Source organism: Sinohyriopsis cumingii, chromosome 10, assembly GCF_028554795.1.
Source record: "Sinohyriopsis cumingii isolate HCF-2022 chromosome 10, ASM2855479v2, whole genome shotgun sequence".
NCBI classification, from domain to species: Eukaryota; Metazoa; Mollusca; class Bivalvia; order Unionida; family Unionidae; genus Sinohyriopsis; species Sinohyriopsis cumingii.
In genome coordinates this window covers 99,543,906-99,564,580 of record NC_142970.1, presented here as the reverse complement: position 1 = coordinate 99,564,580, position 20,675 = coordinate 99,543,906, and the positions used below count along the sequence as shown (strand labels likewise).

Here is a 20,675-nt window from a genome sequence, read left to right as displayed (position 1 = left end):
CATCACACACATGGTATCCATTAACACATCACACATATGATATCCATTAACACATCACACATATGATATCCATTAACACATCACACATACGATATCCATTAAGACATCACACATATGATATCCATTAACACATCACACATACGATATCAATTAAAACATCACACACATGATATCCATTAACACATCACACATACGATATCCATTAACACATCACACATACGATATCCATTAACACATCACGCATACGAAATCCATTTAAACATCACACACATGATATCCATTAACACATCACACATACGATATCCATTAAAAATTCACACATACGATATCCATTAAAACATCACACACATGATATCCATTAACACATCACACATACGATATCCATTAACACACCATACATACGATATCCATAAACACATATGTCATACTTCGGTCCTCGGTTGATATACATTACAGCTGAATAATGATTTGATATGGCCTGTTGCAGATGACCAAAAGTCCCAAAATGTGCAGCACAAAATCTTTCTTTTTCGCGTTTCAATTTTGTGCTTATCAGCTTAGGAACGACTCGTCATTTTAGAAGGGATCGAAATCATTCGGTAAGAAATCGTTAATTACAAATGGCATAGCTTCCAACGCGCACAACCCTAATCCAGAACATGTATTGATTTATTTAAAACATTTGAGTAATTTTCAAATCAACATCTTTCAATTTCATGTGAACAGTTATTTATATTTCTCTGGAAAGAAATGGCTCATCTATTAACTAAATTTGTTATGCTTTATTCATATTCACGAAATTAAACTTGTACATGCCTTACAAATATAAATCCAGTATCGTATTTCTAGTCCCCGTGCAATTTCGCTATCATATTGAGATGATAGACTGATTCGTGGTCATGATTTGGTCCTCAGCTGCTGCGAATTACTGATCATACCATCGCAAAGTGACTCAGTCGGAAATTGTTCTACTCTGAAAGTAATATCTACAGTTTCTGAGGGCATTGTTTATTGCTCCAAGTGCGTGAGAATAATTCAGAACTGAAACACGTGGAACGAAAGCTGAATAGCAACCGCCACCACATTCATACATTTTAAACTGAAAGAACGTTTTGCATGATAACGTCTTGATTGGAAAGGAAAGCATTTAAAATTACATGTTACTAGCTGGTTACATGCAAAACAGCTTTGAATTTAAGAAACACAATTATGTTTCTGAAATAATGGTTCTTCTATTTTCGTTTATTTTCAACAAACTTCACATTGTATCTTCAGTGTGTAATATCTGAAATAAAATAAGATCTCAGTGTCTAAAACTATTCATCCCGTTTTAAGTTCCCCTTGTTTTAATATCTGAAAAACCTAGCTAATTACGCATTGGCGCTAAACGTTACCTTCATTATCTGCACGTGCGCTCGGATGTTAGTGTTATGGGCCATGACGTCATAAAAGGTTACAACTATGTTTATCCGACCAGTTTGCATCATCAGCATGATCTGAAGGGCCACGACTGTGTATTTACTTCCCTTTTATCAAATAAATATACCGGATATTCAAGCATTCTTAACTAAGCTTGCGTGCCTAGTAATCGCGTATCCGACGCACTTTTTAAAATATTTTTGCAAGTAACAAAGTCTTCCCAACCACGCAACCTCCTATTCATACAGCGGATGTGCAAGGAAGTTGTTGAAGTAAATAACTGTTGAGTGCCGTGGCAGTAAGTTACATTTGCAACAATTCTCTTCTTTCGAAAACTTCCAGATCTGCGCCATCATGAATACTAAACAATTTTCTAATATCATGGACCTTAATACTAATGTCAAGCATTAAATTCGAACGGATAGTGGTCGACTTTGAATGCGCTAAATACATCCGCTATATATCATCCACAAATCATAGTTATCATTCACATTATCGTTCACATATAAAAGGTATCATCTTCTGATCTTATGTAACATTCAAATACCCTATATATCATCTGCAGACATATATATCATCTGCAGACCTATATATCATCTGCTATATATCTGCAGACCTATATATTATCTGCAGACATATATATCATCTGCAGACCTATATATCATCTACAGACCTATATATCATCTACAGACCTTTTATACATCTACAGACCTATATTTCATCTACAGACCTATGTATCATCCACAGACCTTATATATCATCTGCAGACCTATGTATCATCTACAGACCTTATGTATCATCTACAGACTTGACGTATCATCCACAGATCTTATATATCATCTACAGACCTATGTATCATCTAAAGACCTATATTTCATCTACAGACCTATGTATCATCTACAGACCTTATGTATCATCAACAGACCTATATATCATCTACAGACCTAATGTATCATTTACAGACCTGACGTATAATCCACAGATCTTATATATCATCTACAGACCTATTTATCATCTACAGACCTTATGTATCATCTACAGACCTGACGTATCATCCACAGATCTTATATATCATCTGCAGACCTCTGTATCATCTACAGACCTTATGTATCATTTACGGAATTATGTATCATCTACAGATCAGTGTTATCATCTACAAATCATGTATTATCTGTAGGTCATGGTTGTCATCTAAAACTAATGTATTATCTGCAGACATTAGATATCATATATAGATTTTAAGTATCATCTACAAATTATATATATCATACAGATTATAGTTATCATCTACGAATTATATCTATCATACAGATTATAGTTATCATCTACGAATTATATCTATCATACAGATTATAGTTATCATCTACAGATTGTATGTATCGTCAGCAAGTCGTATGTATTATCTACATATTATAGCTATCATCTACAAATCATATGTATCATCTACAGATTATAGTTGTCATCTACAGATCATAGTTATCGTCTACAGATCATAGTTATCGTCTACATTTCATACCTACTCATTTCAATATTACAATTATTGCTAGTAACCGTTACTATAGTTACGTAGTTACGTACATAGAGGTACAATTATATAACATGTACAAATAAATAAAGCTCATAAAAAGAAAAGAAAAGTATTTTTACCTCGAGTCTTTTAAATCTTGAAGTTCGATTCTTCCACCGAAATAAGCAAGCAATTCATAATATAGTAAAGGGAGTCTATAGAAAACTGAGGTCATTGAATAGGATCACAAATGAGCGTCACCAAGCCGAAAGGCTGGATACACAAGCTCGAATATATTTTGAGAGAATACACTGTACTATTTTCTGCCATCCGTGTATATTGTTTCAAATATTTATCCTTGATATTAGGAATTAAGGGTCATATTAAATTTTCATGAAAAGTATAAAGAATCATCTCATGTTCTGTAAAAGATCAGTAATTGATTTAGATTTTGAGTCCAATAGAAATTGAAAAAAATACACTTTGAAATATTCTGTAAGCTCCTCCACTGATGTACGTCATGTTAAATTTTTCTGACGTGTTTCAAAGTCATCTTTATTACCAGAACAGTTTCGACCTCTTTCCGTTTATTAAGCAACTATGTCAAGAAGGATAATTGACTAGCATACCAAGTTCAATTTATTTTGCATTAGACTGCATACTTAAGATTATTTGTAATCACATCCTTATCAAAACTCTTCAAGGTTTATGGACATAAATAACATTAAAAATGCTTTGATGCTGGAAAATCAAGAGGCAAAGGATATGATTTATTAGCATGCTAATAAGAATTTAATAACCTATTATTTATCAGAAACATAGATTATATTCCAAGAGAGCTCGTCGTGTATGATTGTATGATAAGATATCCAGGCAGCTTTGAATCTAAAGAAAAGCTCCATGTTTCTTATACAGTCATTTAATCTTAAGTAGACACGTACACATTCATTTTAAGTCGTAAAATAATTTGGCATTTTCAAATCAAGGAGGAGCTTCTCTCTCTCTCTCTCACACACACACACACACACACACACACTCTCACTCTCTCTCTCTCTCTCTCTCTCTCACTGTCTCTCTCTCTCTCTGTCTCTCACACACACACACACTCTCTCTCTCTCTCTCTCTCTCTCTCTCTCTCTCTCTCTCTCTCTCTCTCTCAACTTATTTGCTTTGGATATATCACCCTGGTGTTTTAAATTATGTTTCGTTAGAAACCTAAATGCCCAAACTAGACACATTATTTCTCAGATTTAAGTTAGATGTATCTCCGTTGTACATTTCGTATCTTCAAACTATTATGTCAGATGCTGTATAAAGATATGTTTGTTATCCGCCACTTCCAATGAAGACGTTGATATAATGATGGAACTAGTCTAACGGTGGTGCAGTATTGCGCAGATGTAATTGCACCAAAGCACATAATAATTTGTGCATTGCTAAACACGTGACTAGACGAAATGAAGTTATCGTGATATTTTTGTGCATGCCATAAGTTCAGAGAGATATGCAAACAACCTTGACTTCTCTCCTTGGTGAAATACATGTAGACGCTGATGTTGTTGTGGGTTTACCGCAATTGTTCGGCGCAAGAGAGAATATTCATAGCTGCCAGTATAAATGGTGGAGGAAGAATCCGAGAACAGACACCAAACCAGAGAAAGCTACTGGCAAGCAGAGTCAGTGTATCTAACCAACACAGACAGATGCCAGTGATTGGTAAAGACGGGCGCATTATACCACTCGGCCACCAGGATCCCCTCTAAAAGTTGATGTCTCTCTCATATCCTCTCTGATCAGGTGTATGAAGAGATGTAATTGTTTTGTAAATTTATACAGAAGTCATATGGCATATATTTGGTAAAGCCTGGTGAGTGTATTGCACATTAAATATGTACGTAGTAGACTGTGTGTATTAAAATATTCACGTGTTTTTCTTTACTTTTTGTTTGTGTAAAGCTATGGTTCATCGATTTCTAGGTCAATATAAAATATCTTTCAGCATCCCCAACAAGTCATAGTCATGTACAGTTTTACAAAGACTACGGCTTTTCTGTATTATTTGTTTGTCTTTTCTATGTTTTGTAGTTGCCTTTGAAAAAGACTCATTAAGAGTCGAAAGCGCTTAGGCTAGCTAGATACTAGTTTTGCGCTGTTCGTAGTCAGTTTATTGCTTTTATCTTAATCAATCCCTGACAAACGTGTTCCTTTGCTGGATCCAGTGCTTTTGAAAGGACTGTTATTCGCCATATGATTTATATATATATATATATATATATATATATATATATATATATATATATATATATATATATATATATATATATATATATATAAGAAATGTTAAGTTCTCAACCATTGCCAGCAAAAGCATAATATGCCCCTAAACAGCATGAGTAAATTCTATTTGCAGCGTACATTTTGTGACAAGAAGATAAAATGCTACTTATTGGTATAGTGTTTATTTTTGGTTCATGAAGATAAATTAGTTTAGTGCATTTACTGGTTCAGAGAGATACAATGTTACTTATTTCAGTTATACCGTTTTCGGATCAGGAAGATTCAATGTTACTCATTGCTATAGTGATATTGTTTGTTCATGCGGATGCAATGTTACTTATTGGAATAGCGCCATAACAGCTATTGTTCAGAATCCAAAGTTTATTGCAATTTTTTTTATATCTGCGAATTATTTTCTTTGTCAATACTATCCCAGTTTTGTCACGTTTGCAAAATAACTTTGATTTGTTGTCCCATCTTTCATTTTAAAAAATGCGAAGTCAACATCTCTATTCTGATGTACTCAAGTACTGTCAAATCATATTATCCAGTATTTTCTTTTTTTTATGAAATTTGCCGCACCACAAACGAAATTATCAAACCAGAACATAAATGAGATCAAGCAGTCGAAATTGCTTTCAAAGAGATACATTCTGGAAGGTAAGCAACTTGTTTTTGAAACGTTCAAAGTGTTTTATACATTTTATTATTATTATTATTATTATTATTATTATTATTATTATTATTATTATTATTATTATTATTTCACGAGTTAAACATCTTGTCAAGTCGATCCGTCATTCCCATAACATCTTATTTATACAAGGCATGCGTCTCCTTTAAACGCCCTCTAGTGCTGTGAATATCACTTTTACAAGTTGTCTATTCATAAACTTTCTCACAACCACCTCTAGTTCATTTAATTCAAACTTCTCTCCAATCCTTTTCAGGTATAATCTTGCATTTTCAGGACTTAAGTTATCTAAATGTGAATAGAACTGAGCTTCATCAAAATAGCATCTTGAATGCCTTGCGGTAGGGAGGCCTGTATCTTACATGCAGCAACTATTATGCAGTGATACAGGATTCATATACTTGCTCATCGACATATATGACAGGACTCCAAGGAAGCCTACACGACAGATTATCTTATATCGCACCGCTTGATACGTTAAATGACCGAGATAGATACCTAGTAAATCGATGAAATTAACAAACACCTTTTTTCTTACGAGCAGATCCAGTCAGCCTCCCAATTCCAGGTTAGTGCTGTATTATTTTTCTTATACGTTTGTGATTATTGTATATGACGGGAGATATAACTTCAAATCATGGTCACAATACATTGCCGATCACTACAGATAAGAAGACATTCTTCCCCATATGTGTGCTCTGAATAGCAGCACTGTTTAAGCTTTATTAAAGTAAATTAATTTTGTATCTTGTTTTCTGGACAAGCATGATTTTATATCCGTCATAAAAGCCATTAAAATAACGCCATGGAAAGACTTATCTGTTTAATGTTATAAATTTCCCGCACCACGTTTGATATTCTTGAAGGTAAACTTTCCAAACTAAAGAGCAAAGTAATACAAAAATTAGCAAATCATACATCTGGAAGGTTATGTAGATTAAAGCGTGTGGCCTGGTCATTTTAACTACGGTGCACATTAGATGACAGCAGTAGGTCAAGCCGTATCGAAGCCAAGGTTTTGAAACTGTTGCCTTGACCAGACACATTCAGGACTACACTTGTCGTTAAATGGGCATGTCTATTGCACAATGGGCGTGTCTATTTCACAGTCACTTTTTTATGCACGTTAATATTGTGGAGGTAGGTGCAAATTTAAAGGTAGCATAGTATGTATGTAAAGTCAATGTTTTAGTATATTTACTTGCTGGTTAGTTAGTCTACTTATCGGTTTGGTTCTGTGTGCGTTTTAAGTCAGTCTTGTAATTGATTTACTGGCTGGAGGGTTGTTTGGAAGGTTGATTGGTTTACTATCTCTACACCGTTTCCTCTAGCATGAGTTGGTGTCTGTCATTATAAATAATTATTTCATTGTCATGTTCACAAACATACTGGCCTAGTTTATTATGAATTATAGATAGTCTGTAACATTTTAATGGCGGTTTTTGTTCGTCAGCGTAAAATCTCTGACTACTGATATGCCTGCATGTTTCAACAAATGCATTGATCAGGGTGTGTGTGCAGTATTTCTACACAAACGTTTGTCAATATAGTTCTAGGTAGGATAGACCAATATGAAGTTATGATTCGATGATATGTTGTCTTGAAGATAATGCTTAATGACAGTGCATACACTTTAAGCTGTGCATTATATAGCCCTTGCTCTAGTGATTCGAGACCGTTCCAGTGGCCTAGTGGTTCGAGCGTCCGGCTCGGATGCGGGATGTCTCCGTTTCGAACTCCGGCTGAGTCATACCAAAGACCCATAAAAATGGTACTAACGGATGCATCGCTCGGCGCTCAGCATTAAGATGTTTGTGTTAAGATTGGTCTGACGTCAGGATTATGTGACTGGGTGGGACATCTTGCTACATGTCTAAAGTTTGATGCACCAGTTCTAGACATCGCTATAAACAGCAGCAATGCATACATAGTAGCGATATGATTGTTTTTTTTTTTTAAGTCTACCTTAAAAATGAACACACACACACACAAACGATACCTCACTTTCATAGTATTAGATATGGGGGAAATGCTAATACCTTCTTATACTTTTGTGAAGTCACATATATTCGAAAATTATGCTATGAAATTGTACATGATCCTTGAATATGGAATATTTAAGTATGGAAAATTAAAAGCTAAGCTAAATCAGAAACTTTCACATTGGACCTTTCATGATCTTTGTATGGGACAATGATAATCCCACTGAGATAAACTAATAATTTTGCATACGGATTCATTACAGATTCTAAAAAGATCTGAGCAGTAATCTGATACGCAACACCCACCCCCATTTCTCTCTCTCTCTCTCTCTCTCTCTCTCTCTCTCTCTCTCTGAGATTATGATGTTAGCTTTACTAAATGATGTCGTGTTCCTCATCTTTTTATTTGTATATCATGTTTGGAAGATTTGGTTTTTTTAAAATACTTTTTCAACACGCAATAGATATCTTGTTTGGTTAGGCAGAGTTATTTAGACTTTATTTGTATAGGCAGCAGTCCATGAAGTAGACAACTTCTGACAAAGCTCGTGCACTGTATTGAATATGGAGAAAGATGTCAGTCAGGGCAAGGTATTCCTAATCATATTTCTTGCCAATCAAATGTGTTTGGAACAAGCTATAGGTTTCCTTTTTGGCTACGCCATTGTGGCATGAAATCAGAAATTGTATCAATTTGTTAAACAACCAATAACTCTGATCTCCAGCCATTCCCTTAACGTTTTTTTTTTTTATTCAAGACATTTTGCTCCTGTCACGAGAATATGAAACTTAAATAATATTTTCAAAAGTCTTCCCCCATGCACGTCTCCCATTCATATATTTTCCATTATTATGACATATTTCGGAACGTTTTAGGGAATGTACGCATCTAAATTTGTTAAAAAATCGATTTATCGAAATATAGAGTAGAATGCCTTGCCGTTTAGAATTTGCTTTAATCTCCAAGTTGTGCGTTATAAAAATATAGCAACTATGTAGCGGTAACTGATCCATATCATTGTATTACCCCTCCCAGCCCCATCAAAGCAAATTATAAAAAATCGACAGGTCAGCAAGCCATCCTTCCTTAAATAAGAGCACTAACAATTTTGAAAAGTCGATGTATGAAGTCCCGACAGAAAATGATCCGCCTGCCGATTGTATTTAATTTTAAAGATAAGATCTCTTTGAATGCAAGAAAAACGCTTGAATATCATGTGGTAATAAATAGCAAAGCGTGCTTGTCGTTTTCCAAACGTTGTATTTCCATGGAACTGATGCAAATAACTAATTCTAAACATGCCATAAGAATCTGATTCATACAAGTTAATGTTATTCGACGACATTGTGCTTTCGGCATGCCGTCATAGCTGTAAATTGTACCAACTATTGTATTCTTAAGACTGTCATGAAATGAAACATTAATCAATATTAAAAACTCAGGAAGTCGCATTTTTTAAACTTGTAGAGAGCAAAGGAACATGAAGACCAATAAGGCATATGCATTCTTTGAATCGCTTCCATCCAGGAAAATAGGAGTATAACCCTGGAATATTAAACACTTCACACAAACTTGTCGAGGTTTGGCAAAAGGTGTTGCAAAATATATACTCTGGTATCATAGCAGCGTACCAAAATCCTCATACGCTAGAGATGAAAATAATTATCTTTTTCACAAAAAAGGTGGAAAAAGACCTTTACAGATTAACGTTATGAAGATTTCAGTCTGCACTGTAACCGACATCTGCAGGATTAGCAGGATATGTATGGTGCACCGGCGAAGTTATCTTTTACATGTGTTATTCTGGTAGCCTCGACCCACCTATGGTGGTGGTGGACTATATCTCATTTTACACTTTGACTAGAGGCTGACTTTGGCTTATACATCAGTTTCAAATTTGTCCTTTTGGAAGCATGAGAATGCATCAAGCGATGGGTATGGAAACTGGGTCATATCAGCTAGGAATGAACTCGCCTTTGTACGTCTCTTTTTTGTTGTTGTTCAAAATGACGGTAACATTTACATATTTTCAGCATGCGGGGAATTTTTTGTCTCGTTTTCAGAACAAATTTGAAGCCACACATGCCAAAACAGAAATTAAAGTATTATTAAGTAATATGTTTGCGTAACGTAAATGAGGTGCTCAGGAAGGCGCATTTTTCACTTTTGTGGCGAGCAAAAGAACAAGAAAATCAATCAAGCATGTACATTCTTTGACAAAATGTAAAGCTGCATCTAAAACAACTTCTTGACGCTTCATAAGCCGCTTTCTATTACCAACAACTACCGCTGTTGTTCGATGGACAACGTTGGGTTACACATATTTACATGGTTTTTGTATGCACGTTACCACGCTATGCACTTATGCCTGCATTTTGTATGTAATGCAGGTAAGTAAATTAACTGCAAATGAAGGTGGTTTAGCATTAATGTCTATATTTTAGTATATATGTATGCTTGCATGTTTTCTTGTCACTATTTGCATATGCGTCATCGGTTTAGTCAGCCGACTTATATATTGCTTGTGGTGATTGTTTATTGGTATAATATCCCTGACCTCATTCTTCCAGCGAATTAATTGCCTGCCGTTAGAAATAAGATAAGATAAGAATTCTTTAGTTCAGACTGCATAGACCACACATCAAAAGTTAAATATAAATATAGAATAAAAGCATTTTAAACATAAAATATCATAAACATCTTATGTACAAATATACAGACATATCTACAGCAATGGACCTTGTCCAACGTTGTTAAGAATGAAAATATGTAACACATTTAAAACGTAATTCGTTCCATCTATCAATAATTCTACCTATAATACGAGAATTCATCAAAGATGTCGATATACTGTCCTTACTATTAAAAGAGTTATTAGCAATATAATTTTTCCAAGAGAACTCGATCTCACGAACATATAGAAAACTTCAACATAGGAAATAGTTGCCTTGCACATGTTTCAAAAAAGAATTGCAGACAAGATTTAAAAATAGTTCCGTTGGCGCCTAAAATTCTTATGTGTATGGCAAATGGGTGGATATACCTAGAAGTCACGCCAATGAGAAACAATATTCATCAACAATTACGTGTTCAAATACCAAATTTCTAGTATAAGTCACTCTGTACTTTAAACTAATTTTATGTATATTTTAATTATTTTTATTTACCCATGCTATTTAGTAAGGATGTCGTTTGCATTTCTCTATGTTAAAGAACCATTGCTCATTTGACAAAAACGTTAATCTACAAAGTAATTTTCTTTAGGCCAATACATTTCAAGGTTTTGCGAATGGGTGGTATTTTTACTTCCGGAAAAAGGGTAGTAGGTGCTCGAGGAGTGATCTCCCCCATTTTACATATGGATATCCGACACCAAAGTAAGTCAAATGTAAGTTTCAATGTATGTTGTGCTGCAAGGAAACGCTTTTACATTTATCTGAATAGATGTCACGATCTCATCGGAATTTTTAATATTTCATGCTGTCGATCGCATATTGCCTCCAATAGCTGACATCGACTGTATACTAACCCAATAACGTAAATAACGAAAGACAGACCCAACGTATTGATGTTGCGAGCACAATACTGGGGTTTACGAGTTTCGCAAATAGAACATAGAAAAAGCGTTGTTTTTAAAGTAAATTTTAAAATTAGATGGGAGCCACAAACTCCAGTCATGTTTATATCTTGTTGATTAAACACGTCGTTGGCAAAGTCACAGGGTGTCACAAGCAATTTAACCTTACTTAGCTTTATTCCCGATACGGCAAAACGAAATATTTTGTTACGAGTAAATCCATTGCATTCCCAGACATATGCAACACACTTATCGCAGTTAGTATATCATAAAGGCAAGGTGCATTTAAACAAACTGGAAGTGCGAACTCTCATTATCTCCTGTGAAAAACAAGTCACCAGATAATGCTCCTCTTGACATCACCCAATCGTACAATCAAGCTGAATTAGCCTTTACAAAGTGCCAATTTTATTCGATATAAACCAGGCATGTTGAGCTTGGAATTATGTTTGACATCTTGTGAATTAGTTTTTGTTTCTACCGTACAAATGCTAATCACGTATGCCTGTGCTGTTAGAGACATCGGTAATGTGACAAGCCAATGGAAAAGCCTCAAGAATTCAAGTTTTATACAAAATGAAGTAAGGTCAGCATTAAATAGCATTTTATTATTATCAAACAAGATTCTTAAGCCATTTTATGTGTGGTATTCGACGAACCTATTTGACCTTTCAGAGTCTAGAAAACGTCTACACGTTTGAAAATAATTGCGTTCAAGATATTTTGATAAAGAGATCAAGATATCATTCAGTGTACTTATCAGACCGTGACTTTAATATTTCCTTTCGAATAAAATTAGGTCCAAATTTGACTCTTATCAGCATACATGATTTACGTAGCGTAAAATCAATTTATACCCGACGAAACATGACAAACATTAGTATTGGGTACCAACTGTTGAAATTTAATCCCACAAGCAGCAGGTGGAGAGGGTGGTAGATGGGCTGTCTTGGGGGGGGGATGCTGCGAAGGAAAAAATAGCTCATATTATACTGGCTGGTGCGTTGTGTACGCATCTGAAAGCATACTTGTCATCTCGATTTATATCATTAAGGCATAACAGGCCAGAACTTGGTATTGCCAAATGTTGCGTGCGTGTATGTTTTGGATTTTTAACTTAGCTTTAACAGTATGCCAGTCATATCGCTACGATGTCTGCAATGTGTCAGTTTACAGTGATGTCTAGCACGGGGGCATCATGCTACAGACATGCAGCAAGAAATCCCACCCAGTCACGTTATCCTGACACAGGTTAGACCAGTCCTGATACTAACCTCTTAACGCTGAGCACCTAGCGAGACACCTGATCGTACCATTTTCCTTAGTATGACTAGGCCAGAGTTCGAACCCGCGACCTCCCACATCCAAGGTGGTCGCTCCAACCGGAGCGGTCATGGTACTATAGTGATAAAACTCGAAATATTGAGGTTATTGAAACTTAGCATTAGCTCGCCATTTTGAAAGATGGCTTTATGGTGGTTAAGAGAATAAAATATTAAAAACGTCTACGGAATCAACAAGCGACGCCACTGTGTCGGTTTTGGCAATTTAACATTACGACGATTTTGAAATATGTTTCATTGGCGGTTATGGAAATCTAATGTTTAAAATATCCATAGCTTTGAACATTAAATGGTCAAAACATCCAGTTACTAACCATAACGCAGTGCGAAAGGGTACGGAAAAGTAACCGCTAGACAGACAAAATAAAATATCACAATCGCACTAACATACATACCAAAATTTGAGTATAAGGAGAGAACTTGGTAGGAATATCCACGATTGCACACAAAGGTGCAATAACATACGTATAGACTGCACGTAAGGTGTAGGATTAAAACATACATAGCATCACTCATTCGCAACTATACAATACAAGATACAAGAAATGGAAAGCAGATAGTATAAATCCTCACATACAACATTAACACATCTATGTAGTATCACTTTAAGTCAGAATGGGGCTGGAGTTAGTCATGAAAGAGATATAAAACATTTAATCTTAATTCATAGGTTTAACGTTATTATGACACTATGGGGCATAATGTAAATGGTAATATTAAAACGTTAACTGGTTTCACATCACCTCCTTACTGACTTACTCCAACAAATACTGACCATCACGCACATTTCCTGGCCAACATGCAAAATTACTGGCCAACACGCCGTTTTATTAACCAGTACCCATCTATACTTACTAACATCCCTGTGGGAAATAAAAAACGAGAGGCATGATATCCTTTTACAGACTTAATACAGGAAGGCGAGAAGAACAAACGTACATATAAGCACATGCACTGACTAAACATTTCATTTGCAAACACACACATTACAAATGCTGATTCGAACCAAGAGGGTTTATACTTTGTAGTACTTTGTTTGCTTTCGTATTCCTATGATTCATTTGCTCCCTAAACGGCTTCTCGCTTCAGTAAACATCGGCAGAAAGTGTTCTGCGAAAGAATCAATTTTAGTTTGGTTCCCATTGTTAAAAATATTTTGTCATTTTATGAACCGAGTGTAATGTTCACAATGGTAATGCACTTTTGGTAACGAGAGACGAGATCTAGGTTGCTACACAATAAAACTAGGTCAGAACTGGCTTTCAGATAAAGTTTTCTTGTACAGTAAGGTTGTAAAATTTATGTTTGAGTTCTAAAACGGCGAACTTAAATACGTTGAGTTTGTGTATAGGAATGTTTTTAAAGAGTTCATCGATGATATTGATTTTTTTGTTTGTTCAAGCAAACTTTCCGACTTCTGTGGATTTCCTGAATGCCTTTCATGAAGGGCATCTTTAATGTTTCAGCTTAAAATGAAAAGGAAGACCTTTATATGCTAAATATCTAGGCTTACTCTTTTCTCTTCTCAGGAACAAACAAAGCTCGGTTTTCCTATTTGTTTTTAACTTTGGGAATTGTTTTTCCTGTCTATAGACCGCAATTTGAAAGGTTTAGCAATCTACTGTTTTACAAAATATCAGTGAGTGAGAAAATCTCAACTTAATGCGTACAAGGTATAGCTAAATTTACATGTTGCAACAATGTTGTACGACTTAGAAAAATACCTCATATCTTCTCTCTCTCTCTCACACACACACACACACACACACACACACACACACACACACACTCATACACACAAGACACTCTCTCACATGCATACTCGTCTCACATAATCTCTCTCTCACGCACACACACACTCATACACACAAGACACAATCTCTCACATGCACAATCGTCTCGCATGCTCTCTCTCTCTCTCTCTCTCTCTCTCTCTCTCTCTCACACACACACACACACACACTCAATCACACAAGGCACACTCTCTCACATGCTCTCTCTCTCTCTAACACACACACACACACACACTCACACACACAAGGTACTCTCTCTCTCTCTCTCTCTCTCTCTCTCTCTCTCTCTCTCTCTCTGCATCTTGTAATTCATATAGCAACAGAAGTAAATCAACAACATTTGAATATGCGTTCCTGTGTGAGGCCGGCATGAAATTCATAGGGATAGGAACCGATGTCAGTATTTTTAAGTTACTCTAATCGGAATACTTTGGCTACTTTGGGAAAGTATTCTGAAGCATGTGCATGACTCTCAATGACAAACAAAGCTAAGGGTGATAGGGCAAAATTATTTAGCGAAGAAAACTGATACCAATTTATCTTGTGAATTAAATAATTATCAACAAACTTTTAAAATCAAATAGATCAAAGGTATTACTTCACACAAATAGGCACAAATTACTGAGCAAAAGGCGAGTGATATTTTAATGTTTGTTGCAAATACACACAAAACAAAAGACATATACACGCAAGACACAACTTCAGAGGTTGATTCTAAAACAATGTGTGCCCTAGAATTGGACCTTTGTAGCGAACTTGTCTAAATAAATCGGTCCAGCAGTCAAGGCATAAAAGAGATGGCACAGATAGCGTGTCTGAAATGATGGCAAAGAACACGAAGACATTTTATGCTGAAAAAATCATGGTACAATAAAGTGTCTACGTTTAAAGAAGTTAATTTATTTTTTTATCATCTGTCATACGTGTTTTTGGCATTTACTGAAATTTCAAACTGATAATATTGCTGTTTGGACTAGACATTGTTTGGAATTATTGTATTCATGCATAGACATCTTGGATAATGCAATTGTGATACAGCGAGACTGTTGTCTCCTCAATTCTTTTGGTGCATAACTATAAGATTATTTTGCATTTAATTCAAATTACTATACGTTGCATTAGCTTTTCATTTAATAACTTAGAGAATTAATTATTTTTTAGTTTTACAAAACTTCTTGGGTTTTGTTTCTTTCTGTTACATACTTTAAGACCGTAGAATAATGACAAAATGTAAGCTTGATAAAGTCAAAGGAATCTCTTCCGCACACAGAGGCAATCACGTCATATTTATCACTAATCGCAGTACTTAACTTTCTCGTCCACATACAAAGCTCTGGTCGTCCCGTCTTTTTACGAATCGGTGATAATTTTGCCGGTAAATGAAATTCATTAAATTAAGGGACTAAAGTACACACGCAAAACACTTCGTCCCCCATTCAGACAAATCGTTTCGTTTTGAAGAATATAGTACTATACAAACAGTTGGTAATCTTAGTCGTACTTTTATTTTTAGGGGCATCATTGGCAAAACTGTGAATAGTCTCTTCTTGTTGTTCGTCTGTTCACTGTCCTAAATGTTTGTCTTCAAAATAAGGATGGTAGTCTCCGGGGCGATCACTGTGCATGCAACTATCGCTGGTAAAGTAATGAACGCAATCTCCGAAAGGTTCCAACATGGAATACGAATTAAACGTACATTGGCTGTCGCGTAAGTAGCATTAATGATATTGCCACACTTGTCGGAGCGAACAAACTCCGTGATTGTTTCGTAAGTCACCCAGAACAAAGTTTCATGCATGAGTTACACGCGTTTGACTAGTTTTCATTCATCCTCAGTAGCCTGAAAGTACTGACTTGGATCTACAACGCATTTGGTCTTAGAAAATATGGGACGTTGGGCCAATTTCCCCACAAACAATTCAGCATGACTTTAGCAAACATTCACCTAACTTCCCTTTGTCAAACTTGCTCAAAGTGTCAGCATTTTAACATTAAATTCCGATGTCGAACTTGCTGCTATGTTTAACATTTGTCATAATTTTAAATTATCATAACCGCCATAGTACCATAAAATGGGGGCACCGAGTGGTTGAGTGGTCTAAAGCGCTCACCGTTCCGGATCATTGCCATCTCACCTCTGTCTGCGTGGGTTCGAGTCCAAGGCTCGGCTAGCGTGCGTACGTGGGAAAGCCTGCCAGTAGCTTCTCGTGGGTCGGGGGTTCTTCCCTGGGTTTTCCAGGGTTATTCCTCCACCAGTTATACTGGCTGCCATGTATAGCCTATCTTGTGCTGAAAAATGGCGTTAAACCCTAGAACAACAACAACAACCATAAAATGTTAATTTTTTAGACGTTTTAACATCACACTCCTCTCACCTCTAAAATTATTGACACTTTAACGTTAAATTCCCACAACTGCCATACAGCCACAAAATTCAAGTGTGTGGCGTGATGTTACTGTTCTCATAACCGCCAGAGTGCCATTTACCGCCATAGCGCCTTACTAGACTACTTACATAGAGACAAATGTATTTTGCCTAGCAATCGAATTGTGAATTCTATATTACATGCTGAAGATTAATAATCCGTTCAATGAATATTATAGGGGTAAATATTGTTGTTAAGATCTGCGTACGGGTCCTAAACGGATGTCTGACATATTGACAAGACTGCATCGGGTAGGTTAGATTTATTCCAGTTAGGCCTAATTGCCTGTGAGTTCTCAGTTGCAGAATCCAGCATAGTTGCTTGCATGTGCGATCTTTATTGGCCCATCCATTTCAGGCTAGACTCGGGTATTAACATGTCAAGGGGCTCTAAAATAAATCCAGTTTAGGTATTGTCATTGTCAAATGAAGCGCTGATTATTGCGAAGGTGACTAGTGTCGTTAGTCTTTCGTTTTTCTAAAGTCACCACTTCAGACAGCATATTTAACCGCAGCGATTTGGGCATGCCAAGAAATTACAATTTCGACTCAACATCCTAACGTCTGAGTTATGGTACATCTAACATGAGCAGCCAAAGTTCGCACTGATTTTGTGTTAAGCATTTACTTCAAGAAAAAAATGAGTGATCCCCTTTAGAATTATTTTTCTCAACCGGTTGTCCAGTCCGAAGTTTTCGTGGCACATCCCAGATTGTCCCAGAGATTTTCGTGTCTAACGTTCTCAACTTTAAGGGCGTCTTGAAATACGCATTTCGTGTCTTCCGAAGATTTTGTCTGGTGCAAACGCCTCCAAGCTCATTATTTTTGTTGCATCAAGATGATAAGTAACTACGGAGGTTCTTTATTGTTATGCTTGGTTTTAGATCTCAAGAAGGCGTTTTTAGTTTTTCTTATAACCTCGTTATATATATATATATATATATATATATATATATATATATATATATATATATATATATATATATATATATATACAAGAAAATGTTCAGATTGTTTGTGTAAAATTCTTGAAAATTCCTCTATAAGTATACACATGACCCATGCCAAATATCAATATATGCCAATTAGTATGTTACAGTAATTGTAAATATAATGACAATGTAAGACAAATTACAACTTACCTACTGTGGTTCAATTGTGGATAGCCAATGGACAGCGCCAATCTCCACAGCTGGAAAAAATATGAAGTTATGAGGTTAGGAAATATGCCGTCCTTTGAAAGTGTCGTGTGCACAAATTGCGTGGGAGTTGTAACTAGGTCAGCAGTATTTTAATTGGTGAGATTCTGAAGGGTTCTCATCATATTGAAACAAGAGTCAGTAATGCTGTCACAAGCTTCTTTAGGAACAGTCCTCAAATACATGTAAGTTACAATATGAACCAAAGTTTCATTCATATCTTAGCAATTAAATATTTCATATTTTGGAAATTAAATGTACACGAACAAATATTACATATGTATGTCGGCATATAGTCTACTTTCTATCACTTGAGTTGACAACGTGCGAAATTTCTTCAACTTTCATGTCAAGTAAAATCTTAATCTTAACTAAATCTTACATGAATTACTTTATAATTTTTCAGATTTTTTAAAAATGTTTTCGCTATTATGGAATAATATCGTAAAGACAAAATGCTTCGAAATCATCGAACATGTGTTACTCATTAGACTTAACAACGTACGGATAGGATGTGATTGTTACTCAAACTTAAATTATCTTCATGTGCATGGAATTGTCGTGCTGGATTTGCAGTTAGAAGGAACTTCACGTAAATTTAGAGTGTTGCGTATTTTTAGAACTGTTGAACTTCATTATTATTTTTATATTTTCTTCAGTGCAAAAAAAAAAACAAATGTGATACACTCATAAGAAAGTATAACGAGAAAACGGGTTAAACTGAAATGCATGTTCAAGAATGTATATGTACAGTTTAATTCAGGTGTTTATATGTACAGTTTAATTCAGATGTTTATATGTACAGTTTAATTCAGATGTTTATATGTACAGTTTAATTCATATGTTCATATGTACAGTTTAATTCAGATGTTCATATGTACAGTTTAATTTATATGTTTATATGTACAGTTTAATTTATATGTTTATATGTACAGTTTAATTTATATGTTTATATGTACAGTTTAATTTAGATGTTTATATGTACAGTTTAATTTAGATGTTTATATGTACAGTTTAATTCCGATGAGAATTACACTATGTAAACCTCTCTAGCCCTTTTCAAGCTATTTTAATATTATGGTTAATCAAGTTCCAACAAACATTAAATCTGTAAATAAATGCATATATCGGAGAAAATTACAAAATATTATTCTGTATCTTCAATGCGCATATTTAGCTTCCACATTCTGTATTTTAAATGTATACGTGTAGTTTTCTTTGCTAAACGTAATGGATATATAAATGAAGACGTAGGACGAACAACGTCAACTGCAGTGCAATGACAATGAAGAAAACTGTATGCGTCAAATATATCTTTCCGTTACGTGTAAAATAAGAGCTTTTTATATCAAGTTCATTTCGTATTCTTTGAGTTAATAACCTAACATTATTTAATCAATGAAATTAAAGAGAAAAAACGCCGTCTTTAGGAATATACCATAGAGCATTTCCATTTATTTCTCGGTGAAAAAATTCAGTAGGTCATGCCCTAGAAACTTTGTCAGATATACTGTGCGAACAAATAATGTACAGCTGTCACAGGATTGTTGGATATTGGGATCCACTGTTATGTCCTTTTGCCTGGCTTATTCAAACGATGTATTTCTGAAAACAACATTCTCGTCCTGTGCTCAGGTCTCAACCTATACTCCTGAGTCTCGGTTTAATCCTTAGTGTGGATTCAGATTGTATGACCAAACCATGATTGTAGGCATGCTAATCCAAACATAAAAAACCGCTCAGGTGGCCTAGTGGTTAGAGCGTCCACCTCGGAAGCGGGAGGTCGTGGGTTCGATCCCTGGCCGAGTCATACCAAAGACTTACAAAAATGGTAATAACAGCTGCCTCGCTTGGCGCTCAGTATTAAGAGGTTAATGTTAGGACTGGTCGGCCTGGTGTCAGGATAATGTGACTGGGTGGGACATCATACTACATGTCTGCGGCCAGTGTTAGACAGCACTATAAACTGTCACACTGCAGACATCGTAGCAATATGACTGGAAAATTATTAAAGCTACGTTAAAAATCCAAATCACACACACACACCCAAACATGAAAAAGTAATTAGTTTTGAATGATTTTCAAAAACAATTATTTAGAGAACAGATCACATGTTTGATTACAAGCATGTTGTAGTCGTCGAGAAGGGAACGGGTGAGTGATGGGGGTGTGTGCTTTAATTCAGCTGTTCAACTCTTAATGACTACTGTCCAAACATATGCTATTTAAATCCAAATTAAGGCGACAAATGGAAATTGACTGTGCAACCTCATTGCCAATAACTTCACAACTGCCGCTGGAACTGAGGTAAGATACATTGAAAGTTAATAAATAAAATAAACAAATATTCATAAACTGATGTTTATACAAAATAACTTCTCATAATCTAACGTAGTATCTTTGAGCAGCGTGACAATGCTTAAGAGAAGAAAATTTTACAAGAGGTAGTTTTTAATAG

At 35.4% G+C, this 20,675-nt stretch overlaps 1 protein-coding gene across 1 annotated transcript in view; it reads right to left on the bottom strand.

Moving 5' to 3' along the window:
* The window catches only part of LOC149790718 (uncharacterized), a 395,180-nt gene that overhangs the window by 252,340 nt on the left and 122,165 nt on the right, over positions 1-20,675 (bottom strand). The window contains exon 2 of the mRNA XM_089973252.1: positions 18,161-18,210. The gene's annotated coding sequence lies outside the window, so the exon portion shown is untranslated. The remainder of the gene's footprint in view (positions 1-18,160; positions 18,211-20,675) is intronic.